We start from the raw sequence: 12,696 nt of genomic DNA, 5'->3' as shown, positions 1-12,696 counted from the left end.
ACAAAATATCCTACATTAACATAACATCCGAGTAAGGACCAAGGGTGTGATATAGACAATCTATACTAACCAGTCTAGTGGTTGCTTTTATAGCTCGAATCAGTGACATATAGTTTGCACGTAGATAACATACCGTTATTCCAAGGCTCCCGTTCGCAGACCGTACACATAGATCACTGAAAATAAAAGAAGCAAATTTCTTCGTCATGAATTGAAGCGGAAAAAAACAGAAATAACAATATAGGAGAAGAGAAATCAATCTCAAGAATATGTACCAGTAAAAATGACTGTCAAAGAAGAGATATATACTCCAAAGGAATGATAAAACTTTCTTTTCTTTAGCTTTCTTTGTATACTTGGTACTCCAACTTAACTCTCTTGCTTTCTTAACAGCAAAGGAAAAGCAAACCACAGCAATCCTCCCTTTCTAAAAGCAAAAGGAAAAAAGGAACTAGTCTAGTCTAGAGTAAAAGGACACTAGTTCTTGGAATACGAAAGGGTCGGTCTTTTCATTTTCCTGTAGATCTACTCCCTTTCTAAAAATAAAAAATTGTATTCCCTTAATCTCGTATTATCATCGGTGTTACTAAAAATAGTTGTCTAAAATTATTTGTCATTTTAAAAGTTCAAAATAAAGTTAAATTTTTTTTTTAATTTTACCCTTAGTAATAATTGTTCTTGTAGATGGAGATAACATATAAATAGAATAAATATTTAATAAAAAAATATTTTATTTTAAGACATAAATAAGGATAAAATAGTCTAATCATTTTTTTATTTAATATTTCTTAAGGGGCGTGTATAAGATAAACATGACAAATAATTTAAAACAGAGAGAGTACTAATTTACTCTTTGTTCTCATTTATGTGATGCAATTTGAATTTTAAAATTTAAATAAGTTTTTCTATCGTAATTTCTTATATGACTTTTAAATGTTTAAAGTTGTTAATTATTAGGAGTATAATTTAAAATAGTTTCTTATATAATTTTTAAATATATAATTATTTTTTAAAAAATTAAAAAGATTTATATTCAAATTTACGGATAAAATTAAAAAATTTAACTTTTGAAATTCGAGTACACATAAATTAGGAGATAGCGTTTTGAGTAACTTGCGTCCACTTTTCTTTAACCATTTTCCACGATAATATTCGTTTGATATTTTAGGTTTTTCTTATCATAACTATTTTAACATTTGGTTTCAAAAATAGTATATTTGAGTTATGGTATGAAATCATTTAGAATAAGATGAATAGTGAAAATAACTTGCTCGTTCTTTAGGGTTTACGTATAATTAATTCACACACCCCAAGTGTTCTTTTAGAATGCGACCCTTTTTCGAACTCTGCGTAAATACAAAATGAGGTGCACCAGGCTGCCCTCTAAATACCATTCAAGTACTCCTATTATTTACGACCATAGTTTATACATGTCGACCGTGGCATGTAAGAAGGATGGCCTCACTTGAGAGCCCGTTTGGCATAAGAAAAATTTTGCTTTTTTTTGAAGCTTTTTACTTTTTTACGAAATGAATGTTTGGCCATAATTTTTAAATTTTCACTTGAAGATGGATTTTTGAATTTTTCAACAATTTGAAAAATTCCAAAAAGCTATATTTCAAAATTTTCACTCATATCATTCACAAAACTTCAAAAACAACCCAAAATTATATTCATATCCAAACACAACTCTAGTTTTCAAATACCATTTTCTCTTGAAAAACAAATTCACTTTTTTTCGGATTTTTACAATTCTTATGTCCAAATGCCCAATAAGTCTCACAAGCTAACTTTACCTGTATCTGTCCATCATATCATATAAAAAATACTTATTGCGTCTCACTTTTTGCGTTATACTTTTATTTTTAGCCACATAAAAAATAGCTTATAGCCACATAATTTTTTATGACTTGTTTAGACCCAATTTCGAATTACTTTTTTTTTTAAAACTTTGTTTCTAATCAAACACAACTTCATAAATTAGGACTGAACAACAAATAAAATTTTTCTTGTGTTAATTTATGTGATATACGTTTTCCTTATTAGTCTTTAAAAAAAATGAATGACAATTTTTTATATTTAAAAATAATTTAACTATAACTTTTTATTTTACGTACTTTATCATTAGAAACAATTTATAACCACATAAATTAAAAATCATATAAAAAATTTTAGCCTTTAAATTTTTAAGACCATAAATTTTATAAATCTTTCTTTTTTCTTAAGTTTTATGCTGAATTAAACTACATTTTATTTAAATAAAAAGGGAGAAAGTGAGTGGAACAAGGCTGCCATATGTAAACTGTTATGGAATTTAACTCAAAAAAATGACAAGTTATGGGTACAGTGGATTCATATTTACTATGGGAAAGGCAGAGATATAAGACATATTGAGCCCAAACAAGCTTCAGGACTGGTGAAAAAGATATTGAAGGCAAAGCAATACATGTTAGATGCTGGTGTTAACATGACAGAGATATTTGAGAAGGAGTACATAACCATCAATAGCATACACAAGCAGTTAAGAAGTGAACAACAGAAGATGCCTTGGAGGAAACTGGTATGCAATAATGGTGGAATGCCAAAATGGACTTTTATTCTATATTTGGCTATCCTAGGCAAGCTGAATACAAGAGATACACTAGCAAGATGGGGGTGACCAATGAGCTATTGTGTCCTCTGTGCAATATAGAAGAGGAAAGCGTTGAGCAATATGGAGGAAACTACTGCAATAGATGGGTATCAATAGGCAAGCTATGAAGTAGTGTCATGAAGTAGAATGGGCATACAACAATGCAAAAGACAGATCAGCAAATGTGCTGAGATATACAGAATGGCTCTAGCGGGTTGTGTTTACTATGTGTGGCAGGAGAGAAACCACAAAATTTTCAGAGCTCAGCAAAAGCAAGCAGGGATAATGATAGAGTAAATTATACAAATGATACATGGAAGGGGCTATATGATGCCAAGACTAAGAAGAATGCTTGAAGAGTTAAACTTCTATCCATGAGCAAAAGATGAAGTACTGGCAGTTCATACAATTGATACAAAATGGACTGATAGTCACTAGGTAGTATAGGGAGTTTTTTGGTGATACTAAGGCCTAGGAAGATGTCCGGACTTGGTAATTTTTATTTGAGCCGTAACTTTCGCGCTTTGGTAATAAAATATGATAATTACCAAAAAAAATAAAAAAAAATAAAAATAAAGGAGAAAATAGTAACATGAAGAAAGAAGTTACATCGATTCTAGCAAACAAAAAAAAAGAATCATAGTATCGAGCCTATGATCACAGGCTATACATAACGTGGCAGGTAACAATCATAGTATCGTTTTGGGTTAATACATCAACCCCTTCAACTTTTTATGCACAAACCATAGTAGCTTTTGGGGTTAATTAAATCTGTTTTAACACCCTACCTATGTAAAATATTTGAAAATTATCCAACGGAGCAAAATTATGCGAGAGAATTTTAACAAAAATATAAAACAAGTAGGCACAACATTTTCAGGAAAGTATCTTTAGGATAGTAATTACGTTACACCGTGCAAAAGGCTATTTGGTTCGTTGTGTTAAAAATTATTCTTATTATAACGTATATTTCAAAAGAATTTTATTTTATTAGCAAAATAAACTGGTTATTACATCAAGAATTATTTTGTTATTTAATTATTTAGTCCATGTATTACTAATTATCGGATCCTTATTTTATATTTTATCTCGCATAAAATAATAGATAAATCTCGCATAATTTATACTGATATTTGTAATACAAAAATAAGAATTAAAATCAAACAATAATGTTCATATGCATCTGACTCATCTTGAACAAGTTTTGTAATTAGGCATATTAGTAGCTATAATTGTTTAACTACATCAAAACATGTGGCGTTTTCTGAGACCTACTGATGAAAATGTCATATTTGAAACTAAACAATTATCTGCCTAATGCCACGGATTAATGAATACTTCCTCGTTCTTTTTGTTTACATATATGCAAATATGTTGTTACCAGAATCTGCGTTTTAAAACGTAATGCTGTCGTCTAGCCAGTAGCCCCATGAATGTTTTTTTTTTTTTTTTGGGAAAATGACATTGTCTAGCCGCTCTCAAAATAATAGTTGAAAAAAATATATTTTTTGTATATATATATACATTTTGTGTGTTATATACAAAAAATAAATAAATTTTATACACTTTTCAGCTAATGAATATAAATAATTTCTAGCGCAAGCTAAAAGTAAAAAAAAACTCATGTTTTTATGCCAGGCTTTCCACGTTCACGGCCTTAGAAAATGCAGTCACATTCTTTCACTCTTGTGTTCTTTTGAAATTTGATCAACTGAAAGAGCCATAAGTATTCAGAAATAGCCTTTTCTACTTTCACAAGATAGATGTAAAGTTTGCATATACATTATTCTTCCTAAATCCCACACTGTTAGAATATACCGGGTATATTATTGTTGAAAGAACCATAAGTGTCCAAACAAATCTAGAAAATACTTCCGGAGCATGGAAACATGAAACAATAGGTGAACTTCCGATAAGCTGGGTGGCAATGCAAGTCTCAGAAAAAAAAGATCACTTTTCTATGCATATCGTCTCAGAAGGTCACTGAATTAGATTTCTCAAACTTTCGATGATCAAATACCTACTTTACCCTCTAAATTATCAACATTTATCTTCTTCTTTTTTTTTTTTTATAACTTTTTAATGTTATAATATTTTTCTCTTTTAGTCAGTATTATGAACTTACCTATATACGATAAATCATATTTAAAGTAAAAGAGTAAAAAATATTTTTCTAGGATATATAATATTAAAATAATAAAATAATTGAGCACAGTCTTATTTCTTTACTCTCTCTCACACAATCATTTCTCTTCGAGCTTGCTTCACTCATCAATGGTAGACGTAAGGTAAATTAAAATTTAACACATACAAGAATTCACGAAGACGACTTGAAAAATCTAAAAAGTCTAACAAAATTAGTAACATATAATTTAGAGATTTTTTACAAAATTAACTAATAATATACATATAAATTATACATGAATTATATGACACAAATTATTTTTAGTTTAAATGGTTGGACAAGCAGCTATTTAGGTTAATTCTTCTATAAATTATGATTTATGAACATAAACCATGTTAAGTAACTGAATGCACCAATGAAGATAGAAGCTCGAGAGAGAAGGAAATAAAAATTTGATGTTTCATTTATTTCAACTAACTGAAGAGAGGAATACAGTGTTTGACATATAAACAACTAACCGACTAACACACTTTAACTTTCAGTTGTCACCACATAATTGGACAACTAGCTAACTAACTAATTATCAACTAACTACCTACTTAATACCCTCCCTCAAGCTGATGGTTTGAAAATATCTTTCAACCCAAGCTTGGATATCAAGTGATCATGTTGTAGTTTTTCCAAACTCTTAGTGAGAAGATCATCAGCCTGATGCTCTTTTGTAGAGATATGATGAGTTTTGACAGCCTCCTATATGATATTTTCATGTACCAAGTGGCAGTCAATGTCGATATGTTTAGTCATCTCATGAAATATTGGGTTAGTTGCAATTTGGATAACAACTTTGCTATTACAGAAAAGATCTACTAGCATATTTACAATAACTCCTAACTCTTTGAAAAGTCCTGTTAGCCAAGTTATCTCAGCAACTGTAGAGGTTATGCTTCTAAATTCAGCCTCAACAGAACTCCTTGCAATTGTATCTTGTTTCTTAGATTTTCATGAGATCAAGGCATTGTCAAATTTCATTAGATAGCATGTTACTGATTTTCTGGTCTGTAGGCATCCTCCCCAGTCAGAATCACAGTAGGCTTCAAGCTTACCTGACCCTTCTGATGACATCAATAGACCAAGACTTAGAGAGGTTCACAACCCTTAAGGCAACTTCCCAATGAGACAGCTTAGGCTTGTGCATGAATTGACTAAGTACTTGTTTCACAAATGTTATATTTATCCTAGTCATTGTAAGATATATAGTAGTATCCCTACCAATCTTTGATATAAGCCTATATCATCAAACAACTTGTTTTCCGAGTCAGGCAAATTTATAGTAGTGTCATACTCAATTGAAGTGGGTTTCAAATTTGTTTCTAGAGGTGTTCCAGCAGGTTTAGCACATGCAAGCCCTATTTCAGAGATCAGCTCCAGGGCATATTTTCTTTGGCTCATGACAATTCCATTCTTGGACCTTGCAAATTATATCCCCAGAAAGAACTTAAGTTCTCCTAAGTCTTTCATTTTGAACCTAAGTTTCAGGCCATTCCTTGTCTGAGTGATCAGGTCTGGACTGCTAACACTAATAATCTAATCATCCACATAAACTAACACAACAACATGCTCATCGTGTATATTCTTTGTAAATAGAGAGTAATCAAAATGGATTTGAGTAAAGCCTAAATGCAACAAGGCATCAGTCAGTTTCCTATAACATTGCCTAGGTACTTGTTTTAGGCCATACAATGATTTATGGAGTTTGCAAACCTTGTGAGACCCTTCCTGGCTTCCAAACCCCTAAGGAACATCCATGTACACCTCTTCTAGAAGCTCCCCATGCAGAAATGCATTGTGCACATCTATTTGGAAGAGATGCCAATTCTTAGTTGCTGCAACTGCAATCACAGATCTGACAGTCACCAGTTTGGCCATAGGAGAGAAAGTTTCAGTGTAGTCAAGTCTTTTGACTATAACCTTAATCCACTAATCTGGCTTTGTATCTTTCAACATCTCCTGAGGATGTGTACTTAACTTAAACACTTATTTACATCCAATGGGCACCTTGCCAGCAGGTAGCTCCATCATAGTCCGTGTGTGATTGTCTTCTAAAGATGAAATTACTTTCATGGCTACAATCCACTTGGGACACTTCAGCTTCAGCATACGACTGAGGCTCCACAACTACAGAATAGGAGTCCGACGCATTCTCATAGGACTTAGACACATTTGCATATCTGACATGTGCAGAGAGAGGGTTGGAGCAATTTGCTTTACCTTTTGGTTTTGTGACGTAGTCTTTCAACGAGATGGGAGGTTTACTAGGACTTCCAGATCTTCTATGAGATGAGGATTCTTTCATAGGATCAACAACAATTGTAGGCTAATCAGTCTAGATCATGAGTAGGCTCAGCCACTATATCTGACTCAAGCTCAGCAACCGCTGGAGTGTTTTGATCTAGGTTGTTATGATCTATGACAGGAATAGGTAAAATGGTTTCAGCAAATGAAAGAGCAAGGAGTATATCTGATTGTATTGGTCAAATGTGAATTGAGGAACCCCTGCAATTAATCCCTGACCACCCTGACTAGTAGAAGTGAGACTATTTAGCTGAGTGTTTCCTGCAAAATTGGCTACTGCCTCAAACCCTCCATTACTTGAACCAGTGCTAGTCTGAACCCTTGGGTATTGAGATGCATTGTCAGGTCTAGGCTTTCTTTGAGGTCTGCAGGATAATCATGAATTTTATAGCAAGTGCCTTTTGTGTGACCCTTGTAGTTACAGTAGTCACAAAATAGATTGTTCTTCTTAGACTTATAGTTGGTGGCAGACTGAGAATTCCTTTTCCACTGAACATAGTTACACCTCACTTACTTTAGATGTTTGAGTGAAATTACTCTCTTCTGCCACAATCATAGAATAAGCCTTGTTTATAGTTGGAGTGGGGGCTCATCACCGTAATTTGGTTACTAGATTGAGAGTAGGTCACATTTAAGTCCATCAGAAATTGCAACAACATGTGAGTTCCAAAGTGCTCTGCATATCTCTTCGATTCTTCACATCCACAACCAGGACAAGGCATGAGTGCATCAAACTCTGCCCAGAGTTCCTTCAGTTTTGAGAAATAAATTGATATAGATGAAATGCCCTGAAATAGAGTAGAAAATTTGCCTATGTAAAAACAAAATTCTAGACCCATTGACTTTATCGAAACTCTCTCTGAGATCAGCCCACACTTTCTGAGCACTAGATGCATACACCATGCCACTTAGCAATTCACTACTAACAAAGTTCATGATCCATGACAGAACTATGGCATTACATTTTTTCCACAGTTCATATAAAGAATGAGGAAACTTCTCCTTAGTGTATCTACCATCAACAAGCTCTAACTTGCTCTTTCCAAGTAAACTAACTCGCATAGAGCTACTCCATAAAGTATAATTCTCATGTCCAGTCAACTTAATTGAAATAAGAGAGTTACCTGGAGTATCATATGATTGAAGAAATAATGGATAATGTTGATCAATAATTATAGGAGTTGTAGAAACTTCTAGAGACACTGTGTTCAAATTAGTTGTGTATGAACCTCTATTTGAGCTATTTTCTTTGATTGCCATTAATGAACAGATTAAACTCAGTTAATTGATCTACGAGAAACAGAGATTCTACTGTTCTAAGACAATTCAAACCCTAACTCGGATAAATTGAAAACACGCAGAGATTAGTGGATAATTCAGTTGTATCAATTGTGAAATTAACTCGGTTGAGTTGAGATTTGAGAGATCGGTATAGCTTGGATCAATTACGTAGGCTCTGATACCATGTTAAGTAACTAAATTCACCATTGAAGCAGAGAAGCTCGGGAGAGAAGGAAATGAAAATTTTCTATTTCATTCATTTCAACTAACTGAAGAGATGAATACAATGTCTAATATATAAACAATAATCGACTAACACGCTTTAACTTATATCTGTCACCATATAATTGGACAGCTAGCTAACTAACTACCTACTTAACAAATCAGAAAAGAGAAAATTCCATAACCAAATTCGTCCCTCCCCACCGGAACACTTGATGTCCTCACTTTATTAAGGAGTATAACATGTGTTAGTAAACAGGAACTAAATCAAATGGATAAAGAAAAATGATGTTGACCTAGAAGAAAACACAAATAGAGATAGGTCAACTGATTAATAGATATACTTGTCAAGCGACATAGACACAGGTACATAAGGAATCACATCATCACCTCCTTCTTGCTCTTTAGCTTTTTCTGAAATTGGAACAAGAACTTGAATAGGAAAACAAATAGACACACTCGCAAGGAAACCCATCTCGAAACCAACAAGTTGCCTAAGCCACTAATCATACCGCTAATAAAATTAAGTCGGTCAATACTGAGACAACTCATAAAAGTCGTTTCAGGGGCTGAGCGTACCTTCCGCCCAGGAACAAGAAATGAAGCTATTAAGTGAACAAGAATTCGTTGGTATAAGCACCCCAATAAGATATCAAAATTTAGACCACAACCGCTAAACGCTCTTTAAAGTCGAGCATCATATGTTCACGGGAAAGGAAGGAATATCGAAACAGGAGGATAAAAAAAAGGAATAATTTTGGAGATATTTGCTCACATTTTACTTCATAACACTAAGTTTTTCTGTGGTTTACAATTATTTTTACCTTCCTTATTTTAATTTCTTATAGTAATTCTATTAACCTATTTATTACTAATGTAAAATATTTATGATAATATTTCCATCTTACATTTTAAGCATTATTTTGTAGCTTATATAATATGTTCTTGTTCTATAATGTAAACTTTGATATAAAGGTGGATGATAAAGTATATCTTATGGGTTTATTCCACTAGTACTTTGGCTCAGACATTGTATATGTCTTAGAAAAATATTTAAATACTTTTGAATCCAATAAATCAAATTGGGTATGGTAAAATTCCAAACTCCAACTCCTGAAATTAAACCTGGAATCCGCATATGCTTTGGTACATATTTTATTATTCCAAGTATTTTGAGTAATGTTTCATTTTTGGAATTTTTACCTCCTATACTATATATGAAACTTTATTACCCTCCATAATCAAGTTTTAACTTAATAACATAGGCATATACAATTTACCAATTATATACAAATTAGTATCAATGAGTATCCTTTTATATTAAGAATTGAATATGGAATCAGTTATTTCTCTCTCTCCGTCTTTCGCTCCTCCTATGTTCTTTCCCCAATTTTTCTTTCTGCATTTCTATGCTTTTTATCCTTTCTCTCTCTATTAGCAATTTTCCTTCATGTTGCATAATTGGTGTTCGAATTGAAATTATCAATCAATAAATTTTGAATGTGTTTGAATCTCCACCATTGACAATCATTAAAAAGTTTCGAAACTTTGAGTTCGAATTTGGGTTTTCAAAAACTATTATTTGTTTGGATTGAGTGTTGTTACAAACAATTAGAAATATTCTTTGAAGCTTATACCTCAAATTTGAAGTTGTTTGTTGTATGCAAATTATATTTAAATTATACTCTGCTGTAATTATATATATAATTTTTTAAATATTGTGTGAAAGTTAAAAAATAGTTGGAGAGTGTATGAATCGTTGTATAAAATTTGTATTTAAGTTATCAATACTATATTTTTACATAAAGTTATTGATATGTATCTGTCACACCTCCTTTTTCCGAAGAATATGGAGTTTTTCAATTAAAGTGACATTATTCGAAATGAGATTATTTATTTAATTAGAGTCGCCACTTGGAATAACTATTATGGTGTCTCAAGTTACCGGTTTATTTTAAAATCCCAAATCGAAGAAATTGACTCTATTTATGGTCCATGAACACAGAAGATCGGGTAATGAATTCTGTTAACCCGAGAGAAGGTGTGAGACACTCCCGAATTCCGTGGTTTTAGCACGGTCGCTTTACAATTACACCTGGCTTAATTATATGAATCATTACACGTTTAAAACATTTTATGCATTACCGCTTCTATACCGATTTTAATTGAATATTTAACTGCTTTTTAGTATTTATGGAGTTATTTCTTGAACAAGTTACGATGTCGTACACTTGTCATTTTGGTACACATTCAAATTGTACCACGTGAAACGTACCCGCGATTTACAACATATTTATTATTATTATTATTATTATTATTATTATTATTATTATTATTATTATTATTATTATTATTATTATTATTATTATTATTATTATTATTTGAAGTTATGGTCAAGTTGCGTGAAACACGCACTTGAATTGGGGTTACATATCATGAATATGCCACGGGAACTATACTCATAATCACGATGATTTATTAATCGCGCCTAAAACAACTAGCGCGTGTTCATTTCCTAAAACTAATTTAAGATTGTTGTAGAGGTCATGGTTTATGGACATGGGTTTATTGAAATAAATAAGCTTATTGCTTTCGAAATGATTGTTTACGTATATTACTAATTCATTTGATAAAATGCATGAATATTTAGATAAATTAACAGGAGATGTAAAAATACTATATATTTCATGTGCTTACCTAACTAAACAATGCCTACTCCTTTAAGCCAACAACGAAAGGGAAAGAACCAAGAAAACGAAGTCTCCAGTACTTCATTAAACTCATTCAAATCAAAGTGGGCAAAATAGAAAATGCCAAAAACAGTGAAGATGGACAACTAAACATGGCATACTAATACAACAATTTTGAACTAATTTAAAACAAAATAAAATAAGGGAAACGTGATTTCAAATTAGAAAAAAAAAGAAACTTACGATTACTAACGGAATTAAATCAGTAAGAGAAATAAATGATTAACGCAACATCACAAACACGAGGAACTCACTTCACAGTTCAACCATTCATCAAATCAAAGTCATATATTAACATGCTTAAAAGTAACAATGGAGAAAATGCACCTCAAAGTTGAATCTGGACATTAAATGTTTTATAGCTCTGAAATTCAAAAGCGAACACGACTATGAATATTGAACATGAAGAAGGCAACTGTTGGAAGTTGTTTTACGGCTGAGTAGGGTGACGTTTTGGGGCTGATTTGGAAGCTTTATGTGGTGGTATTAATGGAGTTTTGGTGGTGGATCTGTTAGCTTGAGAAAGAAGAAACGGACGAGTAAAGGGAAAAATTCCTGAAGCTAATGCCTTACCCCTCTTTTGTGAGGTACGTGTTTTTGTTATTATAGAAGTATAGAACTCCGACCAGATTAATGGGGTTGGAGAACAAGAAAAGAATATTAAAAATGTGTGGTCCCTCAAAAGAAAAATGCAACAATTAACATCAAAAGGAATCAAATTCCGTTATGGATGAAATGATTTTGAGGGAGAATATGGAGGAATATCAATTTAGGAAGTGGGACCCACAAAAAAAGAATAACAGATTTAAGGAAGAACAAAATATAGGAATGGGAACCGGGTTCATTTGGAGTCAAAACACTGAAATATGTTAAATAAAAAATTGGGCATCATTTTATATATAACGCGATTATTTATCATTATATTTGAACTTAAAATGAGTGGGAGGGTATAACACGCTATACTTATATAAAAAAGCGTGTCATCTCCTTTCCCCACCAAACAATCGGTCCTCCCCTCCATTTTTAAAGGAAAAAAAACTCAGTAGAGCCCATCCGTCCACAAAAAATGTATCTTGTCCATATTGTAGCAAGCTAACACCGGATCTACGGCGTTATCATGTAGTGGTTTGCTCGTTTCGGCTCCTAAATCATCAAATTTTCACCTTTCAAAAAATTGTAAATCGAGGTATTCAGACTTTTTTTTTTTTTTTTTAATCAAAACTCATGTATAAAAAATACGTATTAGTTATTTTTTTTACTGTTGTCTATGTTTTTTATGATTGTTTTGTGATTCATTAATTTGTTATTTTTATCTAGATTAGATTTTTTGTGTG

The 12,696-nt window shown here is 32.1% G+C and overlaps 1 protein-coding gene across 3 annotated transcripts in view; it reads right to left on the bottom strand.

The window, feature by feature from the left end:
* LOC104085437 (uncharacterized) overlaps positions 1–11,933 on the bottom strand; it is a 31,236-nt gene extending 19,303 nt beyond the window's left edge. Inside the window, exons 1-2 of one of the 3 annotated variants that reach the window (XM_009589456.3) lie at positions 11,690–11,933; positions 134–176 (exon numbers count right to left, since the gene is read on the bottom strand). The gene's annotated coding sequence lies outside the window, so the exon portion shown is untranslated. Of the gene's footprint in view, positions 1–70; positions 177–275; positions 402–11,689 lie in introns of those variants that run through there. The other 2 variants (XM_009589459.4, XM_009589457.4) reach the window with 2 other exon arrangements.
* Between the last annotated feature and the right edge of the window lie 763 nt (positions 11,934–12,696).

This window comes from Nicotiana tomentosiformis, chromosome 9 (assembly GCF_000390325.3).
Source record: "Nicotiana tomentosiformis chromosome 9, ASM39032v3, whole genome shotgun sequence".
Classification (NCBI taxonomy): Eukaryota; Viridiplantae; Streptophyta; class Magnoliopsida; order Solanales; family Solanaceae; genus Nicotiana; species Nicotiana tomentosiformis.
This window is presented reverse-complemented; position numbering and strand designations above follow the sequence as displayed.